This window comes from Haliaeetus albicilla, chromosome 11, assembly GCF_947461875.1.
Source record: "Haliaeetus albicilla chromosome 11, bHalAlb1.1, whole genome shotgun sequence".
NCBI classification, from domain to species: Eukaryota; Metazoa; Chordata; class Aves; order Accipitriformes; family Accipitridae; genus Haliaeetus; species Haliaeetus albicilla.
Window position 1 is genome coordinate 37,144,164 of NC_091493.1, and position 13,694 is coordinate 37,157,857.

Consider the following 13,694-nt stretch of genomic DNA (forward strand, 5'->3'; position numbering starts at 1 on the left):
GCTTTAATAACAACATCGTAACTTCAATACTTAGACATAGGTAAGCTCTCATTGAAATCAACAACAGTATCTCCAGTCTTCTCCCTGTGATCTCTAGACAGAGATTTGAGCTGAAGCTTAAATTCCACTCCAGTGCACAGATTAGGCCTCTTAAGGGCTCTTTTGCTTCCCTTACAGGTGTTAAATCTCCTCCGTAGAAAAGCAGAAGAGACCCCAGAAGAGCTCAAAATTCTCAGACATCGAATAATTTCTGATTCAACCAACATGATTACTTTGTGCTATGCCTTTGGTTCCCATTCCCCCCCTTTATTTTAAACAGCTCAGCAAATAAGTTTCTCTTTTCCATCTTTCCCTGTGCACGCCCTCCCTTCTTCTCACACATGGAGACGGTCTCAGAAAGGCTGGCAGGGCTGGACGAGGGAAATAATTTATTCATGTTCAGCTCACAGCCACTTTCAATTTGCACCGAGGGCAATGCACAAATCATGCTCCAAACGCAAAGCTTTCGCTGTTGTCTTTGGAAGGAGAAGCTGGAGACGTGCTGGCTCTGCAAACCTGAAAGCCACAATAATGTCCTCTCACAGGGGGAAGACATTTCCCAGCATCACGGGTCCGTCCTGGGCTCCAGGCTCAAACAAACGCTCAAAGGAAACCTGCTAGCACAATGTAAGAGATTCTGGGAGGCTGTTCCCTCTGAATCTGTGGGAGGTTTTATTTTGCTCTGGTCTCCATTACAACTGCTTCTTTTCATCCCTTAGGAAGGACCTAAATATTGCCTTTCACATTACAAAGGCTGATGCAAAGGAATATTAATTCCTGGAAAGTTTTGCGTGGAGATTTAGCAGAGACAGAATAATTATCCTGGAAAATGCATCTCATTTCAAAGGACTTGCCATCCACACGGTTATAAAACATATTTCTTTTGCCAGCCTGATGCTAGGACCCAGTTAAAAGCTTCATGCCAAATTCTGCTACCCAGACTTTTGAAGGAAACAAGCTGTAATGCCAGCAACACAGTGGACACGCATCCAGCGTGGCAAGACACCTCAAACAATAAAACTACTTACTTATTCTTTTGTATTTAGTGGCACGTACAATGTAGAAAAGGGGCCCAGCCGGAGCTGTAGGAGTCCTAACACAAAATAAAGAGATGTATGTTGGCTCTTAGAGGTGTAGTCCATCGCTTGAGTCAGTTTGGTCCTTGCACGCTGGAGCAGTACATGAGAAGGTAAATCTCAGCACATCATCAGGTGGCCAAGAGGTCTCTGAAGGGGAAAGGCAGTGAGCTACTTGGTGATTTATGGTCCATTAGATAACAACAAGCTGACCTAAACTGATACGATATCCCTGTGTGTGACTGTAAGGACCATTTTCCAATGGGTGTGTGCAGATAAGCCATGTAAATGATGCAGGAATACCCCTATCAGTGCCATTTACTCCAATTATTTGTGTTAGCATCCCTCCCAGAGCATTCCCAATGTATTGGACAGAAAGACTCTAATAAAAGATAAAATTAAAGAAAGCAAACCAAACACAGTTCTCTGGCAGTAAATAAGCAGCTGTTCACGTTTAGCGTTGTGTCAACAGAAAGAAAAAGCGTTCCAGAGGAAGAGAAGATTAAACGACCACTCTTCAACATAAGAAAAGTGCTTTTGGAGGGAGATACAGCTCAGGAGAAGCTTTTCCAGTTAAGGAAGAGAAAAGAGAAAGCAGCAGCTCCAGCCATTCCTGCCCTGCACGTACTCTGGCCAGCAAAAGTGCAGCCCTGGAGCCCCTCACTGTGAGCTCTCCTTGACACCGAAATAGGGAAGCACTTGGGGTTTTTTGTTTGGGTTTTTTTTGTTTGTTTGGGTTTTTCTTTGTTTAATTAAACTCTATAAATTCAGATCATTGCAGCACAGCATTTTCCAGGTAATTTCTTTATTACTCTTTAAGCCCCATATTTGAATATGCATGTATCAAACCATTCTATTTAATAATTAAGATCAATTAACTTTGATGGTAATTTTGAACATGCAGAGGTTTCAGCTGAAGGAAACACTAGGAGGAAACACTGCATATCATTCTAAATTTAAACAGTCTAAATGATTCAGCTTTCCAGTTGAGGTTGGACATAGCTAATGCCATTTGCCTTTGGGTTTTGGTAAGGAGTTTTATCACTTTAAATTGCCAATATTTCTTTTCTGATTTCTTTTTCTTTTCCGCACTTCCTGAAAGTGCTTTAGAGAACCTATTTCCAAGATGACAAGTGATGTTCTGACATCTTTCCTAATGGTTTCATCATTACATCCGACTTAGTAATTTAAAAATTAATACTGCACCTTTGCTGTCCAGGTATCACATTTAATTCCCATTTTACTAACTGCAGCTACATAGCATTTTCCTACATCTGCCTATATGTGATGTCACTTTTGCTTTCATTAGTTCTGTAAGCTTCTTAAACAGTAAAATAACGATTATATACTTTTTCAACAGAGCAGTAATTCCTGTTGCTATGTATTAAATATCCTGACTTTTCATGACATATGGGAAGAAATAATGTTGGCTTGATTTATTCTGTTCTAACTGTTTCTGAAGTTGTGTGCTTGAACCTAATACTGCCAAAATCTTAAATCTACCATCACAAGATTTCACTAACATCTTGGGGTAAACCTCTCATTCTGTTAGTGTTTGAGGAGAAGACCCACTGGGGCAGGATCCAGCCAAAAATGTTTGTATTATTATCTTATCGCTCCTACTTCTTTCTGTTGTAAACCCTCCGCTCCTCACAGGCAAACTGTCAAAATCAAATTGTTTCTTTTAAAAGCAGGTTGCTCTGGAACCCATACAACTTCATAGTGCTCGTAAAAATAAATGTGATATGAACAGCCAGCCCAGCAAAGCGATAGCATCCGAACTCACTCTAGTCTGATTAGTTATCACCTTTTAGACAAACTATACTTAAGTCTTGCATTTTCTCCCTGAAGGGCTGTCAGTCATCCTCTCTGCTCCCGCGTTTGCCCCAGGACCACTCATGTTGTGTCCCAGGGTCTGCACAGGGCACAGCACCTATGCGAGGACCCGACATTCGGGATGCCCACGCACCCCTGGGTGCCAGGTCAGGCTTCCCTTGGCTCCTCTGTTTCGCAGGAAAAGTTTCTCCACCTTCTCATCTACGTCACCAAGTCCTTGAGTCACCACTCTGAAGTCATCATCGTTAAGACGGACGTGAGAAAGGACAAAGTACATTAAATGCATTTTCATCTTCTCATTCAGTGTAAGAGTTGCCAATAACCATAAACATATCAGATACCTTTAGGATGTCCAGTGCCTTGATAATTTAAGAAGTCGACTTTCCTTCTAACTTTAGGAAATTTAATACTTCTCAATAAATTAAGGTAATCTGGTCTACTAAGCATGCGCTTGCACGAGACCCTTCACCACTATTTGGAAGAGTCTGTGTCGCAGGCTGGTTTTCAGCAGCGAGCAAACCTGGCAGAACTCTGCGGCTCAGGCTTGATCTGAGTTGAGTCTTTTCTGAAATTGGGCAGAAAAGCAAGAGCCAGGGTGGCACTTTGCTTCACTGATTATTTACAAAGGTCTACGCTTTCTCAGGACTGCAGATTCTTGTTTTACCACTGTGAGAAAAAAAATAGTTCATTTAAAGTTTTTAATACATACAAAGTCATGATACGATAGTTTTTACAAGGCTGCTTTTTCCTTCCATGTTTTCTGGTATAGAGATTGCTTTCAGTGCTTTGTCGTCTGTCCTCGTTTAATCCATTTCAAAAATATCTGTGCAGCACGAAACATTGCCCTTGATCTCATTAAGTGTCTTCTAATAATTGCAGGTTTTAAGAAAGCTAAAGACAAAAACTGACTGAAATTAAGCTTGTAATGAAAAAGAACAAGAAAAAAATGAGTAGGAGTATGGTAATTACATGCTTATGACTGTGACAGCAGGCAAAAGAAAACAGAGCAGCAGATGGTATCCAAATCTAAAGGAAAATGTAAGTGATGCTGAACTCAGACAGTTCTCTAAATAATGGTGTATTTAGCAGCAGGTAGACGTTTCACCTAAAGAAGTGCTGCCTGATAATTCAAGGACATACATCCGATGTAGGAGGGACATAGGAGCCTTCTTTATTTGGACGAGAAATCCCTTTATCAATTTCAACACAGCCTGAGTCAGTAGTAGCTGGCCTCTAGTTCAGTGGGGAAAACAAACATGACACTAAAAGACAACAAAAATTACCATCAGCATTTTAGCACATGCTTCCAGGAAGGCTGGTCAACATTCTAATAAAGGTGTCGTGTGAATAAGTGTAATGGAAAAATCAGGGCTTCCCAATTTCCCATGTCTGTGCCTGCAAGAGAACATGAAAGGCCAAGAGAAGCCGGGCAGGAGGTCTAGCCAGCAAAGCGCTGACTTACAAAAGAGGTTTTTTAAAGAAGGGCAAAAGCAGGGCATGTGTGCAGTCCAAATGTTTCATCAGCAAAAACTTGTGTGTCAGGTCTGATAAAACCAGCCAGCTGCCTAAAAGCCTCTTTCCAGCTATGAATTATTGGGTATGTATAAACACAGTTAATAACTTTCTTGGGCTTTGTTTTGCTCACGTTGTTATAATTCTGGAACCAGCAATGTACCACCACTCTGTAGAGCCAGGAAGTATTTGTCTAAAGATATTTTTACTCATACTTTGTTTGTCCTTTGCAATGCAAAAGAAAGAAGAGGAAGGGAATATATATCTATGCATTTTTCATATTTACATACGTATATATTTATATCTCATATAAATATGTATGTGTTCTACAAACATATTCTTCCAAAGGAATACTACGAAGGCAATAAAATCTATTATCTGCTAAAAATTAGTCAATTATTTCTGTAAAAAATGTTAGTATTTTGAAGTTATAATTATTTTCACTTCTCCTATGTCAAGAGGACCCAAAGAATATTGCTGCCTAGCAGCAAACAATCAATATACATAAGCAGTGAGATCATCTCAGAAGAACTGATTACTTTAGATTGTTTTCTCCTCTATTTTTTGGCCAACTTGCACAGTCTTCTTCCAGGAACCGAGGCATATTCTTGTCTATGGTAAAAATAAGTAGATTAGATTGAGTTGATTAGGTGGTGAAGATACAACCTGTGCCTTTCTAATTTTACTTTTTCTTCCTCTGTAACCCAAATTCTATGTACGTTCCAAACTCTTCATTGAATTTAAAGAGTTTCCTGAGGGAAGTAAGCATCCGTTGTGGCCCACGTGGATTTCCAGTCTCGTGCTGCTTGCTCGGCTCATCCGCACCACCCACGAGCTTCCACACCATGGCCCGAACCAGCCACGTCCTTTTATGTTTTACATTATGCTCAGGACCTTCATTACATCGTCCCAGGCTGCCTGACAATGTATTTTCGCCTTCCCCTTTCCATCTCAGTTCCTACCAGCCCGCACCATGACCCGCAGATAGGCTGACGAGTTACTGCTTGTTATTCTGTATATTTTGCTTCTTTTAATAGATGCAGGTGCACACGCTGCTGAAGTGTTTTCCCCAGGAGCCTGCAGTTCTTAATCATCCTATTAAAGTGACTGTCTATTTGCCATAATTTTCACATTAAAATTATCTGCTTTAACTGCACACAGAGAGCTGTTCGAATTACTTGTTGTGAACAGCTGATTGAATTTAGCTCTGTTTGTTGTTTATAAATTGTCCCCTGCCTGTTCACGGTTTCAGGGAGCTGCTGAGTCACTGAGGTTGTTTAAGATATTGTTTCAGCTATTTTGGGCTGGGGAGGCATGAGCACTATAGCTTACAGTGAGCTGATCTAAGCATACAGTTTCTGAAATGCCATCGGGCACCTTGCAGATAAGCACCTAACCTGGTGGCTGGCATTCCTGGTCTTCAGTAAGGCTATCGGAGTTTTTCTCATCATTAATGCATGTCTGCATAGAGTCTTCCTACAGCAGCAGTGTACCAGAAATAGCCTCAGTGTTAACTTGGCAGCAGCAGCCTCTATGGATAGAGCACTGAAGCCTTAAGCCATCCAAATAGATATACATCCAGACTTCTGTTTATGTAGAGCCTGTATATTTTTGTCTTTCCATACTACGTTTTTCAGTCTTCTGGTCCAACTGGCTGATGTGCATAAAACAAGGGAGCTTCCAGGCAGGCATTTAGTGTCACTTGATGCAGTGTAACTGCTTGCTTTAAATATCTTGCTCGCCTGGACAGGATGGGTATACGAGTGCATCGCTCCTGCCTTGGAGCAAAGGGATGAAGATGATGACCTCAGATATCTTCTGGTATTTCTTAAGAAACAGTAATAAGAAAAAGGTATTAGCTACCACGCTGACCATGAAGACCTATCCTGCTCTGTTCTTTGTTTTTAAAATTGTTTAACAGGTTTTTATATCAGGGTTTCAAAATCTGGGGGGTTTGCCTTGCAGAAAGAAATGTGCTGAGCCGGCCGTGTGCCCAGGTGGCCCAGAAGGCCAATGGCATCCTGGCCTGTATCAGAAATAGTGTGGCCAGCAGGAGCAGGGAGGTGACCGTCCCCCTGTACTGGGCACTGGGGAGGCCGCACCTCGAGTCCTGTGTTCAGTTTTGGGCCCCTCACTGCAGGAAAGACATGGAGGTGCTGGAGCGTGTCCAGAGGAGGGCAACGAAGGTGCTGAGGGGTCTGGAGAACAAGTCTGGTGAGGAGCAGCTGAGGGAACTGGGGTTGTTTAGTCTGGAGAAGAGGAGGCTGAGGGGAGACCTGATCGCTCTCTACAACTGCCTGAAAGGAGGTTGTGGTGAGGTGGGGGTCGGTCTCTTCTTCCAAGTAACAAGCGACAGGACGAGAGGAAATGGCCTCAAGTTGTGCCAGGGGAGGTTTAGATTGGATATTGGGGAAAATGTCTTCACCGAAAGGGCTGTCAGGCATTGGAACAGGCTTCCGGCAGAAGTAATAGAGTCACCATCCCTGGAGGTATTTAAAAGATGTGTAGATGTGGTGCTTAGGGACATGGTTTAGTGGTGGACTTGGCAGTGTTACATTAACAGCTGGCCTCAATGATCTTAAAGGTCTTTTCCAACTTAAACGATTCTGTGATTCTATTATTTGAAAGGCTCTATAAATTTAAGAAGACGTCTCCTATTTAAGAATGTTTCCCATGAACTCAAGAAATACAGTACAGTTCTAGAATTAGTCTCAGCTTTTCCAACATGCATTTGCTTATAACATGCAGATATGTCCATTGTTAAAGCTAATTTAGCTTGCAGAAATTGTGCCTTTGCTTTTGAAACAACATATCAGTGAACTGAAAACTACCAAACACTGCTGTGACTACAGCTTCCACCATCCCCTCCCCTCTCACTTTGCATTCACAAGAAAAAAAAAGATTAGAGACAAGCACTGGTGATGCTACTCAGTTTATTTGTACATGAAGTACTGTTTGCCTGAACACAGGAGGAATGAAAAACAAGGAACAGTTTTCCTTGCTCCCAAGTCTCTTCTCTCTTTCTTCCTCTCCCTCTGGGATGTTTTGCATGAACACACTGCCAGTGAGTTTCTTTCAGGCGTTCTCTTGTTATTTTCTTGCCCTTTACACAGTTTCTCTCACAGTCATCTACACCATCACAAACAACTGATCAGCTTCTGAGACACAGCTAGCTGATGAAGGGAGGCAGTTACAGCTGAATTTCAGGGAGTTTTCTGTACCATCCGTAATAAATGGACAATGCTGGATGTACCAGTTATCCACATTGGTCCCCACGTCTCCTTACTGTGACACCCAACTCTCTTGGGACCTTTGCTGTTCTCCATTTCTCCCTTTTGCCAGCAGAACAACATCACAAAACCTTTTTTTCACCAAAACAGGGTGACTTTCAGCACTGACTTGGACTATGGGTCTGTCTCTGGGAGGCTAATGCTTATTAAGATATTGTGCATTCAACTTAGAGAGGGAAGAAGGGGCAAAGGCAATAGGGTACCATGCCCACCATGATTAAAGTGATCTCCTAAGTACAGAAAACCTTCTTCTAAGTTCAATGTTAAACACAAAATTCCTATAAGAAAAGCTGTCTTAGGAAACAAGTGAAAACCAAAATATCCTCATCATAGTACCAGTTCAATGTCTTAAAAATTTCTAGTCTGGCTCATGCAAAGTCATGAATGCAGCTTAAAAATAATGAAATTAACAGAAAAATATAATTGAGGGCATTGGCATTTGGCCATGGTTTCTCCAGATGCTTGCAAACTTCTGATCTTTGGCTTTCTTCTACAACTCTGAAGGCTTTTAAAAAACCCAAAAGCTGAGATTCTTCCAGCGAGATCTGTAGTATAAATACAAGTGTTGGCAGCATTTTATCAGAGCTCAAATGACATATTTTTATCAGTATTTTGTTTACAGCAGCACCCACAATGTGCTGGGTGTTTTACAAACATTCAAGTGGGGATGGGTCACAAATTTTGATGTAGAAAATCATCATACTTTCACAGTAGGAATCCAATAAAAATTAACTCTTGGCAAGTAGTGACAGCTGTCTTTGAATTACTGATAAGGAAGTCTATCAAATGCAGAGACAAAGTGGTTAGGCAATTTTATCTTGGTGTCAGTAGGTTTGGTATAGCTTCAACAAATGAGCATTTGTTCTTGTTTCCTCTCTAAAGCCTCTTTATAACCTGACTCATATAAAACCACAGCCAGGTTCCTAAATATTTCAAGGTAGCATTTTCAGATAGGGAAGTCACGGGAAACTTTGGGGTGTCCTTCAGGGTTGCCCTGGGTTTGGCTGGGATAGAGTTAATTTTCTTTCTAGTAGGTTGTACAGTGTTATGTTTTGGGTTCAGTATGAGAATAATGTTGATAACACACTGATGTTTTCAGTTGTTGCCAAGTAGTGTTTATACCAAGTCAAGGATTTTCAGCTTCTGATGCCCAGCCAGCAAGAAGGCTGGAGGGGCACAAGAAGTTGGGAGGGGACACAGCCAGGACAGCTGGCCCCAACTGGCCAAAGGGGTATTCCATACCATGTGACGTCATGACCAGTATATAAACTGGGGGGAGCTGGCCTGGGGGGATCACTGCTTGGGAACTAACCAGGCATTGGTCAGCGAGTGGTGAGCAATTGCATTGTGCATCACTTGTTTCATATATTCAAATTTTTTTTATTATTGTCATTTTATTATTATCATTTTTTTACTTTCTGTCCTATTAAACCGTTCTTATCTCAACCCACGAGTTTTTTTTTTTTTTCCCAATTCTCTCCCCCATCCCAAGTGAGGGGGGAGTGAGTGAGCAGCTGCATGGTGCTTAGTTGCTGGTTGAGGTTAAACCACAACAAGCGTGTGGTTTTTTTTTTTTCTTTTCCCCCTCTTTTTTTCTTTTTTTGGAGGGTAGGAGGGATGTTAAAAACATTGTTTTACATCTTGAGTTCTTAGGCTGCAGCTTCATCACTGAAATTCAATGAGATATAATCAGGAAAGCTGATAAATACTACAGACTCCTACACTCTGCTCTGATTGTTACTATAATAAGGCTACATTCGTACAGTTTGGTTTTTCTAATGTCAAACAATTGGCAGCTCTGCAGTGTTGATGCCCCCTGAGGGCTGCCTGTCCTCATAATTTCTTCTGTCTACTGACAGTAAACATATGAAGTGTATACAACATGCCCACACAAGGCACATAAACACACACCCCGGTATTGTTGCGGGTCACAGAGACTCATTCCTACTCTATTATTTTTAGCATCCTTATTTGTTCTTTCCTCGCCCTCCAAAGTTTATTTTTTAACTCTAATAACAGACATTTATTTTATTTTAAATTGGGAATGGATCATTTCAACATCCTGAGCAGTTCATGATACTTCTATATTATCTTTGTAGAAACTCAACACCTCTCTCCAGACTCTCTGTTATGGGACAGTGATGATTCAGAGCCGTGCCTGTGCCTGGTGTGAGCCAAATACTCTGGAAAACAGGAGGCAAACAGAGCCCTGGCTTGGCTTCTTTCACATGTGCTCCACTGACCATCCATCTTCCTGCCACGAAAAGGATATCACACCGTTTCCTCCTTCACACCAAACATGAAAATCACGTCAAAACATAAACTTGTTGAGGGAATGTTTCTTTGACCATAGCATTTCCTACCCTGAGTTTTCTCCAGCTCTCTTCCAGTTCCCCTGGTGTGAAAAATACCCAGTCTTCTCCTTCCTGCCAGTTCCCCAAATTCACAGTAATGTTCTGTTATTCGAAAAACTACAGTTATCAACGTTTGGGGGAAAATAATATGCCAGCATCTGCTTCCGAACTTCCTGGCTTGGACTGGAAATCTTCAAATGCCACCACTTAGGCTGTTCTTTGTTGGCCATCTCACTGACTGCTTCAAAAACAAGAACTATTTGAAAATTCAGGAAAAGGCAAGTTCAGGGAAGATTTTTCAGGAAAATAGGGGAGTAGAAGATTTCAACTTGAATCCTCTTTTCCATGCTTCACTTTTTCCTCTGAAAAAGTGTTATCTTTCTCCCACCCCCAATTCATGCTTTTTCTGTTCTCATTTCCCAAACACTAGACCTAAGAATCTAAGAAGTTTCCAGCAGATTACAAGGATGAGTTCCAGGGAAGCTCTATTGGTTTATATTTTGTGCAGATCTGGTCCATAATATTTCTTCTCAACCAGCATTAATGGTGCATTTTCAAGAGTGGGGAAGTTTTGCTCTTTGTTATTGCCCCCAGAGTTAGTACCAGCAAGGACCAAGCAAGTGACCAGGTGAAACCCCATCATTTTCAAGCACTTACTAGATTTGATTTTCAGTCTGCTAACAGCAAATCATCCAGCAGTCAAGGAATTAATAATACATCTAAAAAAAGTGATAATCTGAAAAGTACTCTCTGGAGACTCACACTGCTTTAGGAATGATAGATTGCTTCCGAAGCCAAGATGGAAATTCATCAATTAATTTGTATGAACACTTTCATTAGCAAGAAACTGGTTTTATAATTCCGGATTTTCTCCAAACCACATATGTTCTGCACATCACTTAATGCTGAAGGTGGCATGGTTATTGACAATCTAGTACCATCCATACTCAAATTCAGAGTGACTCAAAGGCATTAAACTGATCCTTGATGACCTTCTTAGGGCAAAAGCAGTATAAAGTCTGCAATGAAACAGTGCTGTGAAATTTCAGTAAAACCAGATACCTTCTGTCTCTGGAGAATAAGTCTCAAAGTTCTAACACTCAAGCAACATATTTTAGAGTTTTAGAATTACAATATAGCATAAACAATACAAAAACCATTTAGAATTAAACTGAATAGCTAGATTTAACAGCTTACGCTTTGCTTCGGGTGGAGCTGTTGACTTGATGGTCTTGGTCCTTCAGTGCAACCAGAGGGGGTTGAAACATAACCAGAAACCATTATGTTCATTAATTACAGTGGCTCTAGATGCCATTCATTAGCTAAATATAGAAAAATAAACTTTTGCATTTAGGCAGATACAGGGGAGATCGTAGAAGCAGAGTCTGTTTTTCCATTTGCTTTCCACTCCTTCCCAGATTATACTGTAAATCTACCAGTTCTGCTTGTGAAAGCCTGATCCAACCTTGGAACCACTGGCAGCTGATTAGTGAGCTGGGTTAGAGCTCTGGCATGCCAGTAGGAGCCAAGCAAATTAATGATTCCATTCACCTGAGAGTTAGAGGGCTCACAAAACTATAATAAATAGGAATGCGATTTTAACGCCTTTTACATTAAAAAAAATCCTGAAGCCATGTGGTAAGAAATACATCTCAAATTTAAATCCCCCATGTCTATTCAAGTGAGATTATGCTGCCATTGATCCTTATTAACCCAGGTATTGAATTTCTGTCACATCTAAACTTCAAAAAGTAATTCCATTTTTCATATTTTTACTTGCTGACAATAAGGCTGGCTGAAATTTGTTAGATCTTTAAATGATGATTTACCCTGAATGCTCTTTTTTGTTGCTCCTGGGATAGTACAGAGTTAATAAGAATGATTGTGTTGTTGACAGAAGTGGTGTATTGAATTCTAGAAAGCAGCTGCTGCAAATTAAGTGAGAGTTAATGACCAGAATAATTAAAATATCAGGTGGTTGATATTACTTCATATAATAGTAGGTGGGAAGTGTTACTAACTGCTTTCTCTAAACCACATCAGTATTTCAGAGTACACAATAAAGAGTTGGAATGGAAAAGACTTCAACAGAAAAGAGCTTTCTGTCATAATTGTGATTTGGTAGTACTTTCGTAAATATTATTTCAAACATGCAGAGGAGGGTTTTTTGCTTGCTTATTTTGCTTGCAAAAATCAAAGTGTTGTTTTGCATTTTTTTTGTTGTTGTCGGTTGTTTGTTTTGGTTTTTTTTGGTTGTGGTTTTTTTTCATCTCATTCTCATAGAACAGCCCATTCTGTATACATACTTTTTATCACAAGCCTGGTAGGGCTCCCTCCATATGGGCACTTACCAAGCTGCCATGCTTGAAGCTACATTCTGGGTTTCTATATTTCTCTATTTCTCTAGATCTGTATTCCATTTATCTTTTTCTGGCCTTGAAAGCCACTGTGCACATTGTTTCTTTACCCTCTGAGACAGCATCTTTCAGCCCCAGTCTACACTGGACATTGCAATTCCTCAGTATGGAGTGAAAGCCAGGATGATTTATTATTTAAGCTACTGGCTAAAAGTGTTCCTTTTTGTATGGAATTCATAGGTGTTGCAAGACAACTTTAAATACACCTATAACTTCTTCATGAAGTCTTGCAGAAATTCTAAGATCTGATTGCAAAGGATTCCTTATGGAGCTATTATTTCATCTTATTTTTTTTCAATATTTGCTCTTCATCAGTCCTTCAGCTTTTTCTTTATCTACGTTCTGATCAGGAAAATGGAGCTTTCTAAATTACCCATGCCTTCTCTTAGAGTAGTATTAATCTAAAGGAGTAGGCATTTGCAGAGTAGTGCAATGCTCTTTGTAGTATTTTGCTGAAAAAACCCGACTTTCAAAAGTTCCGGTGTACCTCGAGAACCCAAGTGTTATCTCCAGATGCGATACTGGCACTTCCAGCCATGCTCTGATGATCTTCACAGATGAAGGCTGGACCTTCATCTGGGAGCCTGGCTAATAGGAAGAGGTAAATGCTGGAAAGGTCCCTGAAAATCAGTTTAATACAGTCAAGCAAAGTAGCTTGAGCAGAAAACTGTGTGCGATATTGTTTAATCCAGCCTGTACAAACCACCAGACACAGGGGAGGGGAAGATGGATTTAACCTCTCTGATCCTGGCACTATAGCAGATGATTAATGTCACTCGTATAACTGAAAAAGCAGATTAAGTATGTAAACATGCAGCTATAAAGTACCTTTATGTTCACTGCCTAAACTTTTTCCCCGGGCTTTCCAAAATGCCATTCCTGGCATTTTTTACTGATAAATGTATTCATTTCAGGTAGTTATGAGTTGAAATGTTATACCAAAAATTGTCCAGTCAATACAGCCCCTCTGAAATTTATGAAAGGCATAAAAATGTCCTTTTTCTGCCTAATGAGCAAGGAACAGATAATGAGCATGAGAGCACTGTTTAAAATTTTCATGTGAAGCAGTAATCTAAATCTCCATCAAAATAAAATTGGGTAACTTGTCAGGTTAAGAGGACAGAGAAGCTACCAAAATGGAACAAATTGTCCTGCAGATCTGAATGTGGA